The sequence below is a fragment of the Fistularia commersonii genome, chromosome 32 (genome assembly GCF_037954325.1).
Source record: "Fistularia commersonii isolate RoL2024-O1a breed Wild chromosome 32, RoL_Fcom_v1.0, whole genome shotgun sequence".
Classification (NCBI taxonomy): Eukaryota; Metazoa; Chordata; class Actinopteri; order Syngnathiformes; family Fistulariidae; genus Fistularia; species Fistularia commersonii.
The window spans coordinates 8,905,897-8,929,537 of NC_141315.1; the positions used below are offsets into that span (position 1 = coordinate 8,905,897).

At 43.4% G+C, this 23,641-nt stretch overlaps 1 protein-coding gene across 1 annotated transcript in view; it reads left to right on the forward strand.

The window, feature by feature from the left end:
* The first annotated feature begins 3,382 nt into the window (after positions 1 to 3,382).
* Positions 3,383 to 23,641, forward strand: part of LOC147215384 (leucine zipper putative tumor suppressor 2 homolog) — a 31,451-nt gene continuing 11,192 nt past the window's right edge. Inside the window, exons 1-2 of the mRNA XM_086140041.1 lie at positions 3,383 to 3,619; positions 18,612 to 18,723. The gene's annotated coding sequence lies outside the window, so the exon portion shown is untranslated. The remainder of the gene's footprint in view (positions 3,620 to 18,611; positions 18,724 to 23,641) is intronic.

A 23,641-nucleotide genomic window follows, 5' to 3' on the forward strand; every position in this document is an offset into this window, starting at 1 on the left:
CTTTGTGAGAGGAAACTGCGGTGCGGTCGTCGCGAAAAAATCGAATGAATCTGTCAATCCGTTACGGACCCCTGGCTTTGTGACGGGTTTTCAAATAAGAAAAAAATAATAATCGGGATGTAAACATATAAACAGAAGTTTATTTACCTTGTGGAGGAGTTCGTTGGAGGAGGTTAGGGTTTAGTTTGTCATTTTCTCCTTGTTTAACTTACTGGATACGCACTTAATGCTACAACATGTTGCTAAATATAGCTAGCACTCTTTGCTGCACTTTATGGCTAAACTTCATTTCACGACAGAGTGAACAGCGCTCATCTTTTAAAAATGATCCCCAACTGGTTTCGAACGACTCTTCCGTTGATGTTCCTGGCGTTTTCTGCACCAAATCCCCGTAAATACTGTAATTTCTGAACTGTAAGCCGCTACTTTGTTGCCGAAAACCACGGCTTAAACAACGATGCAGCTAATCTGTTTGTTTTTTTTTTTGGGCACCGAGGAGCTTCACGCCGCCAAAACATTTCACCTCGTCACATCGGACCAACGAAAAGATCGTGAAATTCTGAGGCCGCTCAATTCCGACACGGGAGAAGACGATTTTAACGGTTTTAGCGTGCGGGAGGAAGACCAAAATAGAGATCAGCTGGAGTAGGACAAAACGGGGATAGTAAATGGAGGGACTTTTCCTTGTGTTATTTATTATTCATCTTTTTCATCAGCCGTATTATTATATTGATCCCCGGAGGGAAAATTTCTTTGTCGCAGCGGCGTAATAGTTATAATGTCAAAAAATAAATAAGAATCTAAATAGAGAGGCAGAAGCTAGCAAGACTTCAGGAACAAATAAACAGCAGCGACAACAACAATAACAACAGTATTGTGTATTTAATGGATACACATGGAAACCTGCGATTTATAGACAAGCGCGGCCTTTATATGTACATGTATTTATTTAGTTATTTTTAGCCGGTGCGGCTTATATTCAGGTGCGCTCAATAGTCTGAAATGGACGGGATCGTCGTCACGGGATACGACGGAAACGAAGGCGGCGTGAAAACTACGCCAACGTCTCACAGGTAATCAGATTACACCTGGGAAATCCCGTCTCTCCCGTCTATTAATGGAAAGTCCCACATTCAGGAAATGGACTCTCAAATGACTCCGCGGCAATTAACTGGCCTTTTTTTTTTGGTCCAAATGAGTTGCAGCATCATTCGCCAACGACTTTTCACCCATTATATCCGTCCGGTTCGTCTTTTTTGCAGCGAAAAGGGGGAAGGGGCTTAATATCGGCCGATGTAATCGAACACGGGAACGCGATGTCCCCGCGTTCCGACGGCAAACCGCAGAATCCGCCGTTGGATTTAAGGAGCAGTCGTCAACCGCAAGCAATTATCGATTCCTGTAAGAACTCCTCTCAAATCGCCCGAGAAGTGCCGGACGATTCCCCGCCCCGATCCCACCGGGCCTAATTGCCGGAGTTCGGTCGGTAAATGGAATTCTGCTGCGCGGACATAAAGTAAACACGCCAATCTGGGCCAACGTGCGGGGAGTCGGCGTCGGAAGGAAGCGTGCTAATTCGGTTCCGTGCGCGGAGCGTATAAACTGGGAGGGTCGAAAGAAAGCATGCATTTAATCTCTTAAAAAAACACAGAGGTCTTTTTCGGCGTCACGTCATTTTTCTGACTTCACCGACATTCATTTTCATTCTCAGCGAATTGTGGAATAGTCTGGAATGCAAACGATCGGGTTGATGTTTAAATCCAACGCCGGGCTTAAACCCCCGCTAAATGTTAGCATTGCAAAATATCTGGAAATTTTAATGTCCAAACATAAACAAATCATCATTGTTGTTCGCCGCTAGTCGTTGTTTTGCACGTTTATACTGTTTATAGTCATTAATGTTGATGTTTATGTTGGTGCTTGTGATTTTGGGGTTGCTGGAAATTCTGACAACAGCTATTTTCATGAAACAGACATTTTACCGTTTTACTTTGACTACCAACGCTACAATATATTGTCCATATTTTGTTTCTTTCCAACTTGTTCAAAAAGTCCTACACTGTTTATATACACTGCTCCAAAAAATAAAAAAAAAAGATCTGAATGAATGAAATAGTCTTATAAAATATATTTTTAACGCTATGTATTGTTTATTTTCTATTTTTGATCCCTTTTTCTCGCACTGTCCACTTTCTGCAATGAGTGCTTGAAATTTCCCCACTGTGGGAAAATAAAAGGAATTGTCTATTTGGTTATTTTCTATAATAATAATAATAATAATAATAAAAAAAAAAAAAACACGTCTGTCTCCAGGACCCGCTTCGCCTCAAGCTTTTCTGCCGAGCTTGTCTGGGAGGGCCGAGGTTAGTCAGGTATGGCCTCTTTTGACATTTTTAGAATGCAGAGCGGAGAACGGGTTGTGCTGGAAGAGAATCTGGGGTACATTGTTGTCACGGCCGACTGCTGTACTCGCAGTAATCCATTTTACCGCCCATCTGTAAGGTTATTCTATCAGATATAATGTGCTTGGTGCTTGTCAGGTTGTCATGGTTACAGTCCAATGGTTGATGGTGCTGAAAAAGATGAAAAACATCTGTGGATTTGAAGGTATTTATATGAAAATAATGATTTGATTGTAATAAACTCCACCAGCTGTAGTTCAACAGGGAGGAGGGGGAGAGGTACTTCTGTGTGTGTGTGTGTGTGTGTGTGTGTGTGTGTGTGTGTGTGTGTGTGTGTGTGTGTGTGTGTGTGTGTGTGTGTGTGTGTGTGTGTTGGAGAGAGAGAGAGCATTGCTGAGGTGACGGCTTCGCAGTACAGACCGGAAATAGTAAGTTATCTTTCAAAGTAAAAGCATCCATTTTATCTAACTAATATTTAACTAACTTAAATTAATAAGCTTAAACGCAAAATTTGATTGTCTTGTCTTTTTCAAAACTGTCCTAAAATGGGATTTATTTGGCCATTTTTTTTGTCAATTTCAAATATCTTGCATCCTCATTTTTGTGAATGATAGTTGAGAAACTACCAGCAGAAAAAAAAGTTATGAAGTAGTAACATAAAAATAGCCTATACTTTCATGGCAATATGATGTGTATATATTTTATCTTTATGAATTTGTTTTTAGCCCCCATGGGATCATGATCCATGTACGATTGAGGCGTTTCCCTCAATATTTTTGTTATACATCATAATTAAATCCCTCATATTAATGTGTATTTTATATATCATAGTGGTTTAATTTTAATACAATTCCTTTAGTCAAGCGTCGAACGTGTCCAAGAATTCGTCTTATTTTGAAATATATAACCGGATGTAGTTGTTGTCTTACAGCCAGCTTGACACCGACACTTTAAATACAACAGGCAGGATCCGGTCGTGTGTCCGCACAACAAACGCGGTTTGCGCGGCGAGAGGAAGAACGCCGGCCGGGGAGAAAGATTGATAAAGAGCTCTGTTATTATGCATGCATGTTCAAAAATAAGATAAAGTTAGGCGTTTGTGGATAAAAGGATTTTTTTTTAATAAGAAAAAAAAGGACCTGAAAACCGTCTCTGGTTTTCTCAGCAGACTTTCCGGATCTTCCACCTCCCCCAACCCCCTCCCCGTACAGTACATGGTAAGATTTTTAATGTTTAATCTTTCCCAAAAAATTACATTATATATAGTTTTAGCTTCCCGTCGCCGTGCACGTATGCTCATGTTTGTATTTGAAGTCAGCCGTGCTGCGTTCAAGAACCTGAAAGTGGAGGCGTTTCGGATCAACTTTGCGACCATTGGGTTCCTGCGCACAGGTGGGGGGGGGATAATCGATTAATTTACGTTGCCGTGGCAACCGTGACTTTTTTTTTTTTTTTTAAACTCTTCCACATGCATGGTTAAAATAGCAGGTTTATTCCTCCCCACACACCCTCCCTTCTCCAACTAGTTGTTGTTAATCTCTGCCTGCATCAGGTGTGGCAGGTCGAGAGGGCTAGACGTAACAAAAAACTCATTTCCTGCTCAGACGTCAGTTTCAACAAACAAATTAAAGAAAAAGAAAAAAAAAACAGGGTTATCGTGGATCTTGAGCACCGTCCTTCCCCTCACTCAAAAGAAAGAAAAAAAACAAACCTTATCTTTGCAGGGATTTCAAGATACAGAAGCACAGTGTAATTCCTTTCTTTTTATAAATCATTTCAATTTAGCAGCGCTGAAATCATGATTTTCTGTCTCTTGTGTTTGTTTTTTAATTTTTTTTTAATTTTTTATTTTTCACTCGTCTGCATGACAAGTTTTTCGTTTTGAAGCGCTTTTATGTCGTGTGATCTATTGCTGTGTATTTTGAATTACATTGACTTTTCTTGGTAAACTACAAGTGGGTGACGGCGCAAAGGTTAAAAATTGATAAATTCTCTTAATCTGTCAAAAGCCAACTTTATTATCAAGGAAATTGCGTTTCTCAAAGATGTGCAGTAGTTAAAAAGAAATAATAATAACAATCTGAAACCCTGACATACTAATTCTCATACATTTCCTTGATTTGGCAAAAGAAAATAAAAACTGGTGAGAAATGAACCCTAAACATTCAAAACTTCAGTCGTAAGTTGCCGTGAAAACCGCCATCTAGTGTCAAACCCCGCAAAGAAACTCACCAAAGTACGACCGAACGACGACACGTCCGTGAGAAAGAAACCCGGCGGTGAACGTTATTAAAAAAAAAAACCAAATGTTCTCTCCGGTCCTCGGCTCGTGCGTCTCTGCGTGGCTCCGACGACGGGTTTTTTACGTCCCGGCGTAAACGCAAGGAAATCTCCTTTTTTTTCCAGCCCGTCGGTGCAAAGAGAGTGAGAGTGAAGGTTCACATTCACAAGTGTTTGCTGACCTGCCCTCCAGCTCAGCGGCGACATGTGTGAATTCCTGAAAATGCCCTCCCTCCCCCCTGCTTGGACACACTCGGATCTGTGTTACCGCTTTTAACCGCCGTTCCATCGGGAGATGAAACCTGGGCGGACGCTCCGCAGGGTTGTTTCCACCAGGTTGATTTTTGAAAAAAAAAAAAAACAACAAACAGACGAGGCCACGTTTGTAAACAACGCCGACGTGGAAAACACGCGCGTGCAAACTTGCGGGCTTCCCGCCTCCCCCTGCCGGATGTTAGGTTCGGATCCGCCGACCCCTCGGGGAGTTTGACCGCTGACCTCCAGCAGGTCACGGCGCCGTCGGAGGAGGGAGGCCGCCGTTTCATCTGCATCGATGATTTCTCACGGTAATTCTGTTTGCTCGGGGTTTTAGAGGCTTTTGAAAATATCGACGCAGGCGAACACAGAGGAGACGGAAATGACGACGATTTTCTGTCATCTGATAAACCGCTAACAGCTTCCCTTTGAAGCTCTGGGGCGCCGTTCGTTTGTTTGTTTGTTTGCGATTCTATCGTTGGGCGCGTCGATCGGTGGGATCGGACGGGTTTGTGTTCCCGTCCTTTCCTGGTTTGACCTTTGACCTCTGCTCCATTGTTCACCGTCCAGTCAGAGAAGGCTCTGTAGTTTGACTCACAATACTGTAGAATGATAGAAACGTGTGTGTCAAAAGCGCTCTCTCTGTTAGTGTGTGTGTGTGTGTGTGTGTGTGTGTGTGTGTGTGTGTGTGTGTGTGTGTGTGTGTGTGTGTGTGTGTGTGTGTGTGTGTGTGTGTGTGTGTGTGTGTGTGTGTGTGTGTGTGTCAAGCAATCCCACTGTGCAACTGCATCTCAAACAGTTGCTGAGAAACTGTGACATTTCCCTCCAACTTGTCCTGCTGCATATTTCTATTCCCCCTCCCCGACAAAGCTGTACTGTTTCAAGGTGTGTGTGTGTGTGTGTGTGTGTGTGTGTGTGTGAGTGTGGGGACAGAATGTGGTGGCGTTTTGATTGCCACCGTGCTTTTTTGATTAGCTTTAGAAACACACCTTCCGGAACGCATTTTGATTTGTGTGTGTGTGTGTGGCTTGCAGGAATGCGAACTGTTTTTTATTCCGGAGTGTTTTCTGTAAGGGAACCCCCGTCCGTCACGCCGCTGTGGACGTCGTGTCGAGCCGTGGCAAACGCGGGCCCGAAGGCCCCGCCGCCGTTCCCGGCGAGCAATTTGTTGCCTTGAAAACGAAACGCAAACAGAAACCCGAGCTGACGGCACAACAATGGCGGCGGGCGGCACCTCGCCGCCGGGCGACGTGTATTTTTAGCATTCCTGCGGCCGGCCGCGTGGCGAAGCGCCGATTTCGTGTTGGGTGGGTTCGTAAACACCGCGTTTCATTGTGTTTGCTCTTGTCGTCCGTGCTAGTTTTGTTCCGCCACCAGGGATGCCAGGTTTAAAAATGGACGCGACTCTTAGACCCGGATTTTTAAACAACGTCTGGTTCTGCAAAATTAGCGACGAACCACTTTTTGTTCGTCGAAAAAGCCGGTTGAGCCGCCGCGTTATTGCCCTATTTACAGTACAAACATTTACAGCATTGCAATGTTTGACAGCAAGAGGGATTTGGTTTTACGGCCTCGGGTCGGCGACCCGGAGGAACGCCGACAGCTGCGCGGCCCTCGGCCGGAGCCGCCGCGTTCGGACGGCTGATTTCCCGGCCTGTCCGCTTGAGTCATCATGGAAACTGCGCTGACGGGCCGTCGCGGCAGATGGCGGCCGAGGCCGCAACAGCTTTGGCGTCCCGAGATGACACAAGAGACGTCAGCGGTAGCGTCGCGTTGTTGCGAGTCAGACGCTACATTTGCAGTCCGCGCTTCCGTAAAGGCAGAAAGCCTCCGTTTATTCAAAACGCACGATTAACTCCCGGAATTCACATCCGCTGAGGACCTTTTGTTTTGAGCTGTGTGTGTGTGTGCGTGTGTGTGTGTGTGCGGTGCAGGTGCACGAGAGGGTTTGAATAGACGGATCTGTCTGTTAAGAATCTGCTGTCGTGTCAGAACGCTACGTGAACTCAAAACACCGAACCCACAACACACGGCGTGTGTTGACGCAACACGGTTGACTCCTAACTGTCAGCGTGTTCGCCGCGGCCGGCGCTTGCTTTGGGCACGAAGGCTTCGCGCTGCTGGACGCGGGAGATGGCGGAGACATTCTGGACGACACGGCGGGGGAAAAAAAAAAAAGGTACAAAACTATCAGGTAGAACCGGAGTTTGCAGGTTCTCGTCCGACGCGGAGACTCAAAAGCCGTTCGAGATGGTCTTCGTTCTTTACCTTTCCCGCTCGCCTCCCGTCCTCTGAAAGGACATCTGGTTGTCGCGTTACCATGGCAACCGATAGAGTTGGGATGTGGTCGTAAACATGCGCTGGCGCGTCAACGGATACGTCCTTGCTGCGCCGGCTTTAAGTCGCTCTGGTTGTTGAGCCGTTTGTCCACCAGAGGGCAGCGCAGAGTTCGGCTTTCGCGGAAAGACGCGCAAAAAGAGGCGGCGACGTTGACGGCGGCCGGTAGATACACGGTCGCACAAACGGAGGAATCTCCCCGGTATAACCGAGGCCGCTTGTCGTCCTCGCTGTTCCTTTCATTTTTATGGATATTGCTGTAAATATTCATTTTTTTTTTTTTTTTTTTTCTTAAAAAAGAGGAACGTTCGTGTAACGTCTACAGCCATCCAGGTCTGATTTTTTTTTTTTTTTTAAAGACGTTTCACCCCTTCATCCCAGGAGTAGTTTCTGAATAGTTTTCTAAATCTCTCTTTTTCGGAAAATCAAGAAATACAGTCGCCGTTACGAGAAGATTTAGACAAGAAGTAACCACCACGCCTTATATGATGCATTTTTGATAACTTTTTTTTTTAATTATCACACACATCCACTCCCTGAAATCTTCCAGTCCACGCCATCATCTTGTTTTTGTCGCCGTCATTGTAGAAAACGCCGCCTCACAAAGGTGTGACGTCCTCCGTCTCGCTGTGGCCAAATAGTTTTGAGTGTTTCCTGGTTGTGTTTGCTAGCAGGTCACCGCATGTGACTCGCCTGTTCGTTTTGCCGCCGCTCCGGCAGCCCTTCTGGTATCTTATCGTTGGCTCGCGTGACATTTGTTTGTGGGTCGTTTCAGCAAACGCTAACTTTAGGGGGGAGACCCTAAAACTGAACCCTTTTTTCAAAATACAATACAGGCAATCTTAAGTATGACCGTATGGCCGCTTTTTCTGTTTGCATGTGGATGACATCACCGCTTCCCCTTTCATGTTCTCTTGACAGCAACATCACAGATTTCATTGTAGACCACAGCGGGGTGTGTGTGTGTGTGGACGCTGTGAATCGGTCTGGGCGTGGCGTGACATCATCACGATGCACGACGGAATGCTTTGACCGCCGTCGTCGATGCGAGGTGGCGGAGAATCATCGGTTTCCTCAACACCCGGATGAAATATTAAAGAGCCGGGTTTCGTGGACCATAAGAACAAACCCTGCGCGGCGATAATAATCCAGAAGACCAGCTTCTCTTCCCAGGAAGTGAGTAAAAAATATCAAAATCTACAAGCTGGTTCGTATAGTTTTCTGCCACCTCCGACCGACTTACGAAATGCACGACCGGGTGCTCGGATACTCCGAGTTATCGGACGAGACGTCGGATACAAGTCGTCCTACGAGACGTGGGAATCGTTTGAATTCCCGGAGGATACGTTTGACGCGTGCAGTTTCCTTGTTTGCCTAAAGAAGTGGTGGCTGTCGGGATTGGAGTTTCACTGGCCCTCGGGTCTGGGAAGCAAAGTTTGAAGAGTTCCCGCCTCCTTGCTGGGCTGCTCGAAACCGTCCGTAACCAACAAGAGGTGGTTCATGTCCCGAAAAACCTCCCTTACTTGCTCACCAGCCTCAGTCAGCTTTACTGTCCGTTTATGTGACAAACGTACGGCTCGCGGGCCGATACTTGCCCGCCAGAGGGTCCAATCAGGGCCCGTGGAATAAATCTAGTTTGAACAAATGAACTTGAGCTCCTTTTTTAAAATAAAAATGCACTTCTTATATTGTCTGCTAGCAACGCACGGTTTTAGTCGGTGTCAGCAATGTGGCTATATGACTCAAAACTTCCAGCAGATGGCAGCAATGCGGCTTCCGGGTCTGGAAATAGCATTTTTACTTTTTGCTTTTCCGTCGGCTCCGACACTCTCATCGGCAAGATGTGCTTGTCAAAAAAGAGAAAAGTGGGACATGGAGTGTCGGGTTTTCCAAGGAAAATTGACTGCTGCTTATTGGTTGGTTGAGGTTAATAAGGAACCTGTATGCTTGGTGTGGATGCGGCAAGTTTCGGCGAAAAATACAACAAAATGCAAACGGCGTAAACAGAACTGAGGCATGGTGTTGTTGAAATTGCACTTTTCTTCATGATTCTCAGGTTGTTCATGTATTATTTCAAGGAACAGTTCATTCCATAGCAAGATTTTTATAATTTACCTGTTCTCCTTTACACTAAAACAAATGAAAAATTTGGACTTTGTTACTTCTAGTTAATTATGCTACGATTTTACTGGTTCGGCCAAAATGAATTGGACACCCCTGTACTAGACATACAGAGGAATCAATATTTAATGATAATAAACTGCACATTAACAGTAAGATGCACAATAAACAAATGATAAAATGCAGGCAGATACAATCTGCTGGTTCTGAGGTGAAAGGACGACGGAGATTTAACGGCAAAAGAGTTAAATGTATGAATGTATGTCGTTTGAATACAGTTCAGTGAAAAAAACCAGTCCATAAATAATATGACAGCAGGTGAGAAATGAAGTGGATTTAAAGGCATGACAAAACTTAGTATTCTAAACATATGTGAGACAAAAAGAGCGGATTTTTAAATTCAATCTCCCTTTTTTTTCCCGCATAATCAAATCATGAATTTTTTTCTATTGGTTTAAAATACAAGATTTTTTTTAAAAATCCCCCACCCCCAGGATTGATTTCATATTTATCCCCAGCATACAGTCCGGATGCTGTTTTATTTAGATTTTTATCTCCGATGTACCGCGGACACGAAGAGGCTTTTGACGAAAGTGGTTTTTGATGCAGATTTAACTTGAAGACATTGAATTTTTTTATTTAGCATTTTGGGATTCATATGCAAGTTGACCTGGGTGTTTTAGAGATCTGTCCAAAATGAAGTCAAATGTTTGTTATAGGTTAGCAGAGCGCCCTCTAGTGGACACATTGTCTTCATCCGTGGACCCACATGGACGTCGGGGTTTTTGCCGTAATGCTCTTTTTTTTTTTTTTTTTTTTCCACTTTTACTCTCAGGCTTTTCAAAGAGCCTTTTTTTTTCATTTGTTTATTTTCTTGTCAGTGATAATTTCCGTTCACATTATTTGGCGGGATTGGTCACGGTCGCTTCTTGACTTTGAGTAGTGCCGGCCTTCAACCTAAACATTTTCACAGACAAAGGAAATTTTGGGAGTTTTACCAGAGTTGCAGCGCTCCCGCTGTCTTAATCCCCAAATGACGTTGCCGTAACACAACCAGTAGATGAGCTCCAACACAACCCGGAAAAGGAAACCCGGTAGACAAACTGTCACCAGAGAGGAGCGGAGGTAGAGCCCGACTTGGACGATGTCGACACTCCGATGTATCACCACAGAGTGGAGAAGGAGAAGCGATAGCGTCAACTAGCAGAGCCTCGGCAGATACCCGTTTGTAAATAGCGACTCTGCCAGATTCACAATCTTTTGTAAAATATCTGTCTGAGACCAAGCGGACCTGAGATGATGGCTTTCCTCGAGTCTTTTCAAAGTCACACCAACAAACAATGAGATGGGGAATGGCTGCATGCAATGCTGGGAGCTAATAATTGGTGCGTTAACAAATTATGAAGAGAAAATTACAGCGTCACAGTGGGATGTTTGGTAAAAATAATGGTAAGAAAATACAATTCTAAAATATAAAAAAATTGGGATATTTGGGAAAAATTAGAATGAAAAAAAAAACTCAAATAAATGGCACAGTGGTATATTTGGGGAAAAATAACGTAGAAAATATAATTTTAAAATATAAAAAAAGATTAGATATTTGGTAAAAATTTGGATTAAAAAAACATCTAAAATAAAGTAGGGCACACTGGTGTATTTGGGAAAAATAATAGTAAGAAAATATAATTCTAAAATGTAAAACAATCGGAATATTTGTTAAAAATAAGAATATGGCACATTGGTATATTTGAGAAAATAGAAAATATTCTAAAATACAAAAAAATTGGTATATATGGTAAACAAAAATCTGAAATAAAGTAAAGGCACACTGGTATATTTGGGAAAAATGATAGTAAGAAAAATATAATTCATAAATGTAAAAAAAGAATATTTGAGAAAAATGAGAATAAAAATATTCTAAAATGAAAATATGGCACATTGGTATATTTAGGAAAAATAAGTTAAGTATTCTAAAATATTAAAAGAAATGGGGTATATGGTAAAAATTAGAATAAAAACAAAAATCTAAAATAAAGGCACACTGGTATGTTTGGGAAAAACGATAGTAAGAAAATATAATTCTAAAATGTAAAACAAAATGTAATATTTGGTAAAAATTAGAATCAAAATACGGCCCATTGGTATATTTGGGAAAAATAAGTTAGAAATATCATTCTAAAATGTAAAAAATTGGGATATTTGGTAAAGAAAGAAAATCTAAAATCGCAAAATGGCACATTGGTATATTTATGTGAGATGATGGCTTTCCTCGAGTCTTTTCCAAGTCTCCTGATGTCTGGGTAGCTTTCGACTCGGACTCCTGCACCAGGAATCCGATCTAAGATTCGTAGCGGGGCAAGAATCCCTGAAAAGGCCCCGTTTATCAAACTTTAAGAGCGATAAAATACCTCCCCGGAGTCAAAGGGACATTAAAAGCCGGTCCAGCGCAGTCGGACGTCGGGTCGCGAGCGCAGTTGTGTTGTCTTTGGCCACGTGCCTGGATCTCGGCTCTTGGCGTTGGAAGCCAAACTGTGTCAGGACGGCGTGTATATTGTGCTGCAACACTTTTGGGCGGTTGCGGATTATCGTGCGCTCTTTCACGGCGGAATAAATTCCCGAGACTGGCGGCGCTCGACGGCGGGATTATGAGATTCGCAGATTCTTCATGGATTCTGACGTCGGTTCTCGGCTACATGAGAACGACACGGCAGGCAGACGGCGGCGGCTTCAGCCGTGTTTTAAAGGTTTGCAATTTGATTTTTTTTGAGAAATTTGATTTTCTCCGGTATCGACGGCTGAGGACGGAAAACCGCAGCCAATCAGAATCGAGCTCAAAACAGGTGAAACCTTGTTTTTTTTTTTTTTTTTCTTTTTCTCTCATGATCCCCACACATTCCCGGATTTAACGGCGCCGATGTTCCTTTTCTTGATGTTGTTTGGCTTAAATAATAGCGACGTTTCATCCCGTCGTTTCTCCGGAGCCGTTTTGGCGGAGGCATTGTTCAAACAGACGCGGTTCATCTGTGTGAAAGTGGACTTATGTAAGTGGGGCGACCTCTCCCTGTGGTTGGGAGGCGGGTATTTTTATATACGTTTCTCCGCACGCTGAGATATTCTGGCCTGATTATTCTCCTGCCGCCAGACCCTAATGGCCAGCGCACCAACATGAACCGACACACTCGTGAGGCCTGGGGAAAAAAAAAAAGACCTAATAGACGTGAGACATAATTTAGCGATTCTCTGAGCATGAAATGCAAAGAGAAGCGAAGATTTTTTTTTTTTTTTTTTTGTAGCAGCGAAGGGCTGCAGCCCTGGGGTCGGGGAAGCTGCAAGGGGGTCACCGGGGTGTGGATGAGCAGCTACGTGGGCGCCGGGATGCACAGCGAGGCTGCAGCCGCGTCACAGCGTTGCGTAAGTGGCTTATGCGGGCGGCGGGGAAGTGGATCCGAAGTAATTAGTGTGAGAGCCGTAGGTCCTGCATGCATCCATCCAGTTACTATGGAACTGCCAAAGCTTTTTATTTTTATTGATGCATTAAGATATTCAACGCGGTCGGCACGGCGGTTAGCGCTTCCGCCTCGCGGAGGGAAGATCCCAGATTGGATTCCGCCGCCATGGGAGGCGTCTCCGTGTTCTCCACGTGTCCGAGTGGGTTTCAGCACACAAAACAAAAAGGATGAGACGGGGAATGGCTGCATGCAGTGCTGGCAGATAATAATTGGTGCGTTAACAAAGCAAGAAATAATGAAATGAAAATTATGAAGTGATAGACAGCGACACATTGGGATGTTTGGTAAAAATAATAGTTAAGAAAATACAATTCTGAAATATATAAAAAAAAAATTGGGATAATTGGGAAAAATTTGAATAAAAAATTGTAAAATTAAAAAGGGCACATTGGGATATTTGGGGAAAAATAACTCAGAAATTATAATTCTAAAATATAAAAAAAAAAATTGAGATATTTGGTAAAAGTTACATTTAAAAAAAAATCCAAAGTAAAGTAAGGGCACACTGGTACATTTGGGAAAAATAATATTAAGAAAATATAATTCTGAAAAGAAATTGACATATTTGGTAAAAATTAGAATAAAAAAATTCAAAAATTAAAAATGGCACAGTGGTATATTTGAGAAAAATAAATTGGAAAATGTCATTCTAAAATGATATTTGGTTTGAAAAAATCTAAAATAGCAAAATGGCACATAGGTATATTTGGGAAAAATAATGGTAAAAATATTTAATCCTAAAATATTGAAATTAGGATATTTGGTAAAAATTAGAATAAAAAAAATTATAATAATAAATGACACTTGGTATATTAGGGAAAAATAAATGTAGAAAGTATTTATGCCTTTTAAGAAACTCTGAGAGTCCTAAATATAGTATGCAAGGCCATCTTTGCATGGGAAGAGTCACTTTGTAGATTTTCAGATTAAAAAATTACCATCCAATTTACCAAAGCTAACGAAAACAACCAGCTTTTTTAATGTTGAAAGAACTAGCAATTGTCCGGTAATCCGTGTCATCATCCCCCGTCTCACAGGAGCATTCTTATCACCGGCACATTTGCGTCGCCGCCCAAGGAAGCAAAGACGTAAACACTTTGTGACCCATTTCAGCGCGCGGCCAATCGGCACACCTTGAGTAAATCGAAGAGCGATCTGTGTTTGAAGAGCCGATGTCTTTGGTGCAGGAACCCGTGAAGTTGTATGAGAATTATGTGTGTGTGTGTGAGAGTGTGTGAGTGACGAGGGACGGGTTGTTCTCCACAGATCGGCGGACAAAAGAAAACAGGCCTTTTGAAAGCTCGTTCGCCTTCTGCAAACCCAGGTCACGTGACCGGGAGAGAGGAATTAGCTTTTTCCCGAAGTTCATTTTCGTTGGTTTTCTCATCACCCATTTAATTTAAAAAAAAAAAAAAAAATTAAAAAAAAGAAGTCACTTGGGTTTGCCCCTCCCTGCAGAACCTCTGCTCTTCAGCACCTGTGCAGTTGTGAAGCAACACATCCACCAATGCAGGGGTCGGGAACTTTTTTTTGGACTGGGAGAGCCGTAAAAGCCAAATATTTCCAAATCTATTTAACTGAGAGGCATATAGTGTTTTTAACCTATTCTAAATTAAATACGTCTTGCTTTTAACGCGACCTCATGGATTTGTTCGAAGTGCCGCTTTATATTTGACCCTTTCATCGATGCAGTTTTATCATTGCATATTAGACATGCAGCAGATAAAAATGCAAATTCCTCTGTCCAAGCAGCCTGGAATGCACCGTAATCATCCTCTTTTTATTCTTTTCGCCATCTTTTCCGTTACCAGGGTCGACGCGGATAAACTAGTTGGCTATCTGATGAAAATTAACTTCTTCACCTTTACAACGACCCGGACGTGCTCGGAATCCATCGGTTCAAAACTAATTTCTGTTTACTTTATGAAGAAATATCACGAGCATTTTAAAATTCGTTTCAAACTGATTTTTTTTTTTAATGTTAATTCCTGCCATTTATGGTTCGCGAGCCATAGGTTCCCGACCGCCGCACTAGAGGGCAGTGCAGAGTTCAACGTTCAATTCCGAGCGCTCAAAAAGAGGCGGTAAACGTAGAATCCTACCGATGTCGTGTTTTTGTTACCCCGGAACGTCCCGCTCCGCGCCGCCCCCCGCAAGACGCCCGCCTTTTAGCGACGAGCACCCCAAAAACTCTGCACAGTTGCACGCAGAATGAACGCTAAAGGCTAAATTAGCATCCATAGACGCTCGTCGGGCTCATGAAAACCGTCTGGACCTGCAACAGGAGCGTGGGAAGGTCCGGAGACAGCAAATACTTGTCCTCACAGAGAGCGTGTTTGTGTTTTCAGCTCATCTTTTACTCTAAATAAACCGCCCACGCCCTTCCAATCTGGCTCGCCAGCCGCAGCCACTTAGTGTTTAAAGAGAACAAAAAAAAAAGTCCCCGGGTGAATTCCCAGTGCTGGACGTGGTCGCTTTTTGGTTTCACGACCTGTGGAATTGTGAGCGGATCATCCCCGAGGGATGGATTTCAATCTGGCGCCCCCGCTTCTTTTTTTTTTTTTTTTTTTTTTTTTCCTATAAATCCTTCCTGTCAGCATCTCCTCCGTCACCTCGCGCTCCTCATCCTCAGATCACCGCCGGCCGCCACACACCAGGAGAAGGATCGGCTCCGGACGTGAGGACGTGAGGACGTCTTGAGAAAATAGCGGCGGGGGGGGCGGCGAAAAATGGAATGTAATGCTTTCCATGTGGCCGGAGTTTCTTTTGTCCAAACAACGGCAGCGATGCCAGTTTCCCCCGCGAGCCGAACTCACATCCTCTGCCCGTTTTAATCCCTTTCAAATAAACAGCTGGGAATATAATTTCCCAAATCTTCCTTTCCCTGTGCTGGTATTATCCCGCTGACCACAAAGAAACCAGCCGTCAAATGAAAATTAATGACGCATTTTCAGCCGGGGCTGCAATTCAACACTCGTCTCTTTCGGCAATTCTGTCGATGCACAGTCGTGTCGGGTTTTCTGGTCTTTATTTGATATTTTTGACAACTTCCTTGACGCCTCTATGACAAAGCTGGATAAAAAAAAAATATGATAATTTTTTTTTTAATAATAAAAAAAAATATATATTTTTTTTAATAATAAAAAAAATAATAATTTTTTTTTTAAATAATAAGAAAAAAATGTTTTTTTTTTTTTAAATAAAAAAAATATTATGATGAAAAAAAAATTTAAAGCGCTGTGTTTACTTTATATCCCATTTTCCCTGTTAACACGCATTACCGCAAATGGCCCCCCAGGTCAAAACAGTGCAGTGCCAAAACCCTAATAATTTTAATGCCCTACAAAAATACAAAATTAGATTAAAAGTCTGCAAGAGGATTCTGCAGGGTTCAAATTTTATTTGACCAAATCAGAATCACCTAATTTGCCAAATGCAAAACGTGCACAGGAATTTTTCTCGGCAGTCGCCTTAAAAAAAAAAAAAAGACAATAACTTAGCAATAAAACAAAAGCCGCGCTGGAGAATATATACAATTTAGATACATAATCGCTGCTGCCGGAGTTATTTTAAGTGGACCGACCTTCACACCCTGCATGCTTTAGTTGCGGAAAACACACCTGATCCCGCCGGAGTCCGGACCGTGTCGGCGGCGGGCCTGTTTACATATTTTGTCCGGCGTGGGCGTCGCGTCGCGTCCCGGATTCTCATTCTGATTGGCGGTTCCGACGTGGACGGAGCCCCGGCGCGCCCGCAGCGGCGCCTGGTCTCAGATGGAGGGAGGAAGTCTGCTTCCGGGATAAATAAGGCCTGCGAGTTTTCAGGAGCTGTTTTGAGCTTGTTTTTATTTTTTGTTTTCACCGCTAGACGAACTCCTGCGTGCCCAACTAAGAACTCATGGTTGAAATTTTAATGGAAAAAATAAAAAGCGGTTAGAACGGACTGACTTATCGAGAGAACTACGCGGCGACTTGATCCCGTCCCCGATTATTGTCGTTCCAGTTTCTGGCCCGATTTAGAGGAGATTGTATTGACTTCCTGTCTGCAGATTAAATCTTAATCTGTTCTCTCCTCTCTGACATCTGTCATCAATCACCGGTGACTTTTAGATTTTTTTATTTTTTTTTATTTTTTTGCCGCATTTTAAATGTGCTGAACGCAGAATTTTCAAGCATACAAGGCGCAGACGTACTCCGGGACAGCGCGTCTGCAACCACTTTTGAGAAGTAGGTCCCATAATCTTGTTTGATGGAGATACAAATCCACAAATTTCCCCCTCCAGAAATCCCTTTTCGAGCAAAAACACAGACGCGATTCTCTCCCGCCGTCCCTTCAAACGGGGGGCTTTGCGAGATCACCCGCTCGTTTTTAGTTCACGGCAAAATGTGGAAACCCGACTAATGGTTTTCTTAAAAATAAAAATGAAAGAAGGGAAAGATGGCACAGGAGAAAGGGGAATGTTCCCGTTTGACGAGGAGAACTCGGTATCCGACATCCGAGGGGCTTTTTGCAGACACGTTATCCGCCTTGAAATCTGACCAGGTTCGATCCCAGAATGTCTTCAATTAGCCGTCGAGTTTTGCTCCCGAGTCTTAACTCCTCCTTTACATCTGCACCTCCGTGACTCTTCTGCAGGTCAGTCTGCAGGCCACAATTTTTTTTTTTTTTCATGGCTGCTTTTGAAGGCCGTCCTTGAAGGTGCCTGTTGAGCAGATGAATAATGTAACAGAATGTTAATCCCTCTGCTGCCCTGCATTCTGCTGTTTTTTTTTTTTCTTTTTTTTTTTTTTTTCCCTCTGCACGGCAAACTTTTTAATCTATCTCCTCCATGTCCTCTACCACGTCGTACTCCAAAAAACGGGATCAGCTAAATCAATAAGCGGCGTCATGTTAGGGGGAGCAAGGACTTGTCCTGATCGTGGGGCCGTCAAGTCGAGAAGCTGAGAGGCATTCCTATTTTTTTTTTTTTTTCTTTTTTTTTGGGGCGGCAGCAGACATCCCTGATCCCGCTGATGAAACAGATTTTTGCCGGTCTGCTGCCTTTTTTTTTTTTTAATTTTATTTCTTTTTTTTATTTATTTTTTTTATTTTTTTCCTTTTTTAATTTTTATTTCTTTTTTTAATTTTTTTTTCCTTTTTTCAATTTTATTTCTTTTTTTATTTTTTTTTTTACCTTTTTTTAATTTTATTTTTGTGCATCCGGGATCAGCACCTGCAACGGCAAAATCGCGACCACTCCGGGTATTTAATCGGGATTGTCGTTGATCGTTTTGACGTCTAATCAAGGCGCTTCTCGCAGCTCTGTGCCATTTCTCTGCACTTAGATGGGACTTTTTAACTAATAAAACCCCTTTAATTGGTAGCAGATGTCGTTCGGTCCAGACGGCAGCCCCCTATTGTCTCTCCAAATGCACAATTCCAGCCAAAATCGCGTCAGTAAGTCTCGAAACCGACGAACGCACGATGGCGTCTCAGTGATGCCGGTTCGGTTTTCGCCGTCGTGGAAAATCCCCCTCGGCCTCGTACCTTTTCTCAGTGTAAAAGGTTTTTTTTTTCTTTTTCTCGTCATGACTCAGAATTTCCTCTTTTGCCCTCGCTTCAGTAAACACTTGTCACATTTCAGGCTTTCCGCCTCCCTCTCTCTCTCCCCCTCTCTTTCTGCTGATTCAACAATGTATTTTTGTTTGCATGTCCTCCGGTGCTGCAGAGCGGAGGGAGGAGATCCGCTCGTCGGCGTGAGCTCCCGCGACGCCCGAGAGACCCCGACGCCATGCTGTTCTAAGGCCTCCTGGAAGCACAAATCCGGCTGACGTTGACCGGTCAGTGAATGTAATATAAGTGTGTTTTTTTTTTTTATTTTTTTTTTTTTTTTAAATTGATTTATTTATTTTTTTCAAAAGCTGCAAGGCATCTCTCATTTACGAAACATTACAAGCAAGCGTTTATCAAATTTAAATGTTTTACATTTTTTAATTTTTTTTATTAATTATTTTCTTATTAAAAAAAAAAAAAAAAAAAGTGCACATATTTATAAAATTAAATTTCCCTGGTGAAATGAATTAAAACACTATAAACCCGCTCCGGATCCATGGTTTTGTTATATTTTTAAAGAAGAAATTACAGTTTAAACAACACATTGTTATTGTTATTAAATAATTCAAAAAAATCATTTATGATAAAAAAGATAAAAGAAATACTGGTTTTATCAAGTGCATTTAGCTTGAAGAGCGGATGAAGATGGCGGCAGAGGGAGTTTTTCATTTGGTGCTCTTTCCCTTAACTTACACTTAATGCTATAATATGTTGCTAAATGTAACTCGCACACTTTGCTACACTTTATGGCTAAACTTCATTTAGCTACAGGGTAAATCTGCTCTTCTTTTTAAAATGATCAAACTGTCCCCGACGTGGCTTTGAACGACTCATCCGATGCTTCGTCCGTTGGTTTTTCTCTTCTGCACCAAATCCATATAAATACCGTAATTTCCCGACAATAAGCCGCTACTTTGCTCACACGTTTTGAACACTGCGGCTCAAACAACAATACGGCTAATTTATGTTATTGCGTTATTTATTATTCATCTTTTTCATCAGCCGTGTTACAGGCGCTGTTCTGAGAAAAAAAAAGCATTTCCAGCCTGTATTTGTGGATGTTAAATTTTTTATTAAATGCATACCGGATGCACTTAATTTAAAAAATGTCAATATTTCTGTGTAAATATCTCATCTAAATGCAGATAGCTGCCACTTATAGACAAGTGCTGCTTCTATATATATACACATATTTATATGTACTGCTCCAAAAAAATAAAGGGAACACTTACACAACACAGTGTGTCACAACACAATGTTTCCATGACTTTCTCCGGGCTCGCTAGTGGCGCGATCGCGTCCGACCGTTTTTAAACGCCGCTCCATGCCGGTGTTAAGCGCTCATCCCACTCAGATCTGCGCTCGAATCACAAAGCGCAAAAAAAAACCACCGGCCTTCGGCTCGTATCTCGAAAAAGTCGTAAGTCGATGTCGCCGGTCTGATTGCACACCGTAGTCTTTGCTAACTGGAGGCGTTCGTGCTTTCAGTGAATCAATTTTGCCGCCGTGGCGAACCTGTCAGCAGGTACTTTGGCGTGCGTTTACGCCGAGGCCGCGGGTTTGAGCCTTCGGCGTAAAAAAACCAGACGCAGGAGTCGCGGGATAACCGATAATTGAGCGGTAAGGCAAACACGGCAGTTTTAAATTTGGATTCTAAAAGCATTATCCGAGTCGGATTGCATGATGTCGGCGGGGAAGCGGGAAAGGAAAAAAAGTTCCTGTTGCCAGCTCACTTTTCTGCAGAGCTTGCGGTCGGTTTGATGGAATCGGTGTGACAGGAAGGGGGCGAAGCCTGTTGGCGGCGCTCGCCGTCACCAGGAGCGCCGTCGCTCGCGAACCGGAGGCGGCCGAAGCGGACCTAAAAATGGAGTCATTTAAAGTTTTCTAGTTGCGGGATAGCATGTTTGTCCTCTGGTCCTCGCACACACACACACACACACACAACATCCATGTGTGGACGGTAACACACCCCTGCTGCGTGGGAGTTAGCAACAGATCTTAATCATGTATGGGGTTTTGCTGTAATCCCAGAGTTGGGAGACGCGGCGCTAAGCTCTTTGGCACATTATACAGTAAATCAGTGCGCGGCTCGGTCGGGTCCCTGCCAGCTCAGTGCAGCCAGCCCATTTCTCCGGATTTATTACTGGACTCGTCTTGGAAATAGTCATTTAAATGTGCAAAAAAAAAAAAAAAAAAAAATCCCCTCCGTTCTTTTCATTTCTCTCTTAAAGAGATGAACGGCCGCCCGATCGTATCGGTTTTTATTTTGGAAGCGGCCGTGGATCGCTTTGTGCCACGGCGGATGCATCGGGAAGTAGTCGGTCCCAAAAAAAGGGCCGCCTGGTGGAAGCTAGTTTTAGCCTCGGCGTCCGTCGGGAGCAGCGTCCCCACGCCGATGGATGACCCAGCTTTCTGTCTGCGACTCCCCAGACGGAAGCCGTTGTTGTGAAAACATCCACTGGAACCGGCGTGAAGAATGACTAAGCCACCCACGAGCGTCCGCCTCCAGAGTCGACCGGAAATCGGCTACGAATGCTTTGCGCGTCCGCTCGAAAACAGTCACGTCCAAGTTTTTGTTTGACCGTTCCGTTTTCCATCCGTCACCGCCGATGAGCGGCGTTTATCCTGCGATGAATGGGCTTGTGAAGGGCCGGGCAGCATCTGGACAGGTGATCCACCGCCTCCATCTTCTCAACCTCCCCGCGGATGATCGATGCCGTCCGTCATCCGACCGGGACTCCCGTCGAGGCGTCCGCCGCCGCCGCGACCTTGAAATCCTTCTCCATCCTCCACGCTCATTGTTGAAGGACAAACTTGATGCTCACCAGCGTGACCCAGTTTGCCGGAGCAGGGAGGCGAGCAGAAAGAGGCAGAGGGACCGGTCTGCGCGAGACAGGGCATAGCCTACTTCTCGTACCCTACTTTACCCCCGCTATTCATCGGAGAGCTAAGCAGCTGAGCTCCAACTGCACCATCTCTTTCTCTTGTGAGGTGTTTTTTATTTTTTTTTTTTCCCCTTCCCATCATTTTCTTTGGACAGATGGTGGATCACAGTTCAAGGCGAAGGCCGAGCGCCGCCGCGGTCACGGGGGAAACTCTCCTCCCAAAGCCGACCGACCGCCGTCGCGCGTCGAGCCTGAATCTCTACGACTTTGTCAAAGAGAAACGTTTGTTTGGCTCATCGCAGATTACGATGTTTAACCGGCGTCACGTCGATGCGGCTCAGATTCAACGACTGGACGCTCGATTCCCTCAAAAATAAGCTTGAATGTTACATTAAGACGCGCAATCAAATGTAATATCCCAAAAATAGCTTGAGTTCAGCTTGAGTCGCTTTACCCGGCGAAGCGGAGGGCGCCGTGCCGCCATCGAGGCGTCCGAGTGAAGCGCCGAGCGTCGCATTTGTCGGCTTCAGATGGGGAACCGGGCAAGAAAGCCAAGGAGACGGTCGTCAAGACGACTGCCGTGTTTCTAGACGTCTGGAACAATCCCACACTGACATGAAATGAACAAAATAACAGTGCAAATTAGCAGTGAAATGCGACATTAAACTGAGGTATGAAATATAAAGTGCATGCACATACAAACTGATATTTACGGCATGAGAGAGTAGCAGCTGTGTTTGTTTTGTGTTCAGTTTAGTGCAAAGGTAGTGCCATAATGCATTGCTTCTCAAATAGTGGTTCTCAAAACATGCTAAAGGTGTAGCATTAGCGCTAAGGTGTAGTTTTGTTTAGTTTTTTTTGCTGGAAATATGAAGTGCAGTGAGCGAACCCTCAAGAGACACCGAGGAAAATATTTAACAGGGATGATTAAAAAAAAAAAAAAAAAAAAAGAGGTGAGAGACGGTGATAATGAGACAAACCAAAGTCACACAAAAGCGAAGACGAGGAAATAATGACAAAGCGAGTTGTTGCAAGTTGATCTATATTTTTAAGCACTGGCGTGTCGGCGAGGAAACCGAAGAACAGTTTTAGAGTTTTAGATTAGATTCAACTTTATTGTTTTATTATTTTAAAAAGCAGGAGTGCAAATGTACAGACTGTGTGGTATTTACAGATAAATGCAGTGTTTACAGAATAAATGCATTTTTTAATTTTTTTTTTTTATTTTACAGCTAGTTCAAGTCGAGGTGGATAATTATGTGCAGAATATGACGAACAGATGGCAATATACAACTATAAATATAGAGTAACTTTACAGAAGGGATAATTAATTGTCAATTGTTGATAATTTGTAATTAGCCTAGCCTAGCCTAGCAGCACCATCTTCATAAAAGGCTTATTATTGTGAACATTTTTTTTTTTTTAAATGCTGTAAAAAAATTATTTATTGAAGAATGGAGACTGTGTGGTTTTATATCTGGGCCGTAGATGTGTGATGACCGAGATTCCGGCTTTTCCCCGCTCTGCGTCTTTTTTCATTTTGCACGACAAGCTGTTAAATCCGATCTGTCCTGCATGACATCATCGCCTCTGCAAAGACGGCTTCATTTACAACGCAGATCGTAAAAAATGAAAGAGGTAAAGCTTTTTTTTTTTTTTTTTTTTTTTAGTTTGACAGCTCTTTTAATGGCATGCCATCGTATATATATATATGTGTGTGTGTGTTAGCTCGGACTGATAAATGAGAAGCAGCGGCTGCAGCCTCATGCTGGTGTCTCCAGGCTCTGTCTCATTATAATGTTTGCATCCCTGCAGATTTGAATAGTTTTGGAGTAAAACAAAGCGTCTCTGTAAGATAAATCCTTTTTTTTATTGCATTTTTTTTTTTCTCTTTCTAGTCATTTAGAAGGAGACTGTTTGGAAAGATGAAAGGGCAAATTTGAATCCAGGAAAAAAAAACCTCATGCAGTTTCACTTCCTTTTCACTCTTGGGCCCTTTTTCTTTGACTGACAGCTCGCTTTTCCCCCGGCTTTCCGTTTCCCCCTCTTTTTTTTTTTTTTTTTTCTTTTTACCGCCCGACAAAAGAAAAGAGTTTGCCGAGTGCAGTTTCTTGGGTCAAAGGAAACGGGAGAGGAGGAGCGGGAGACGTATCAGCCTGGAGAGGCCGGCCTTCGCCTGCAGACCAGGAGGCGGGAGTGGGCTGGAGGAAAAAGAAAAATAAAAAAAAAAAGGGGGAGGGAAGTGCGTTCCCATTCACAC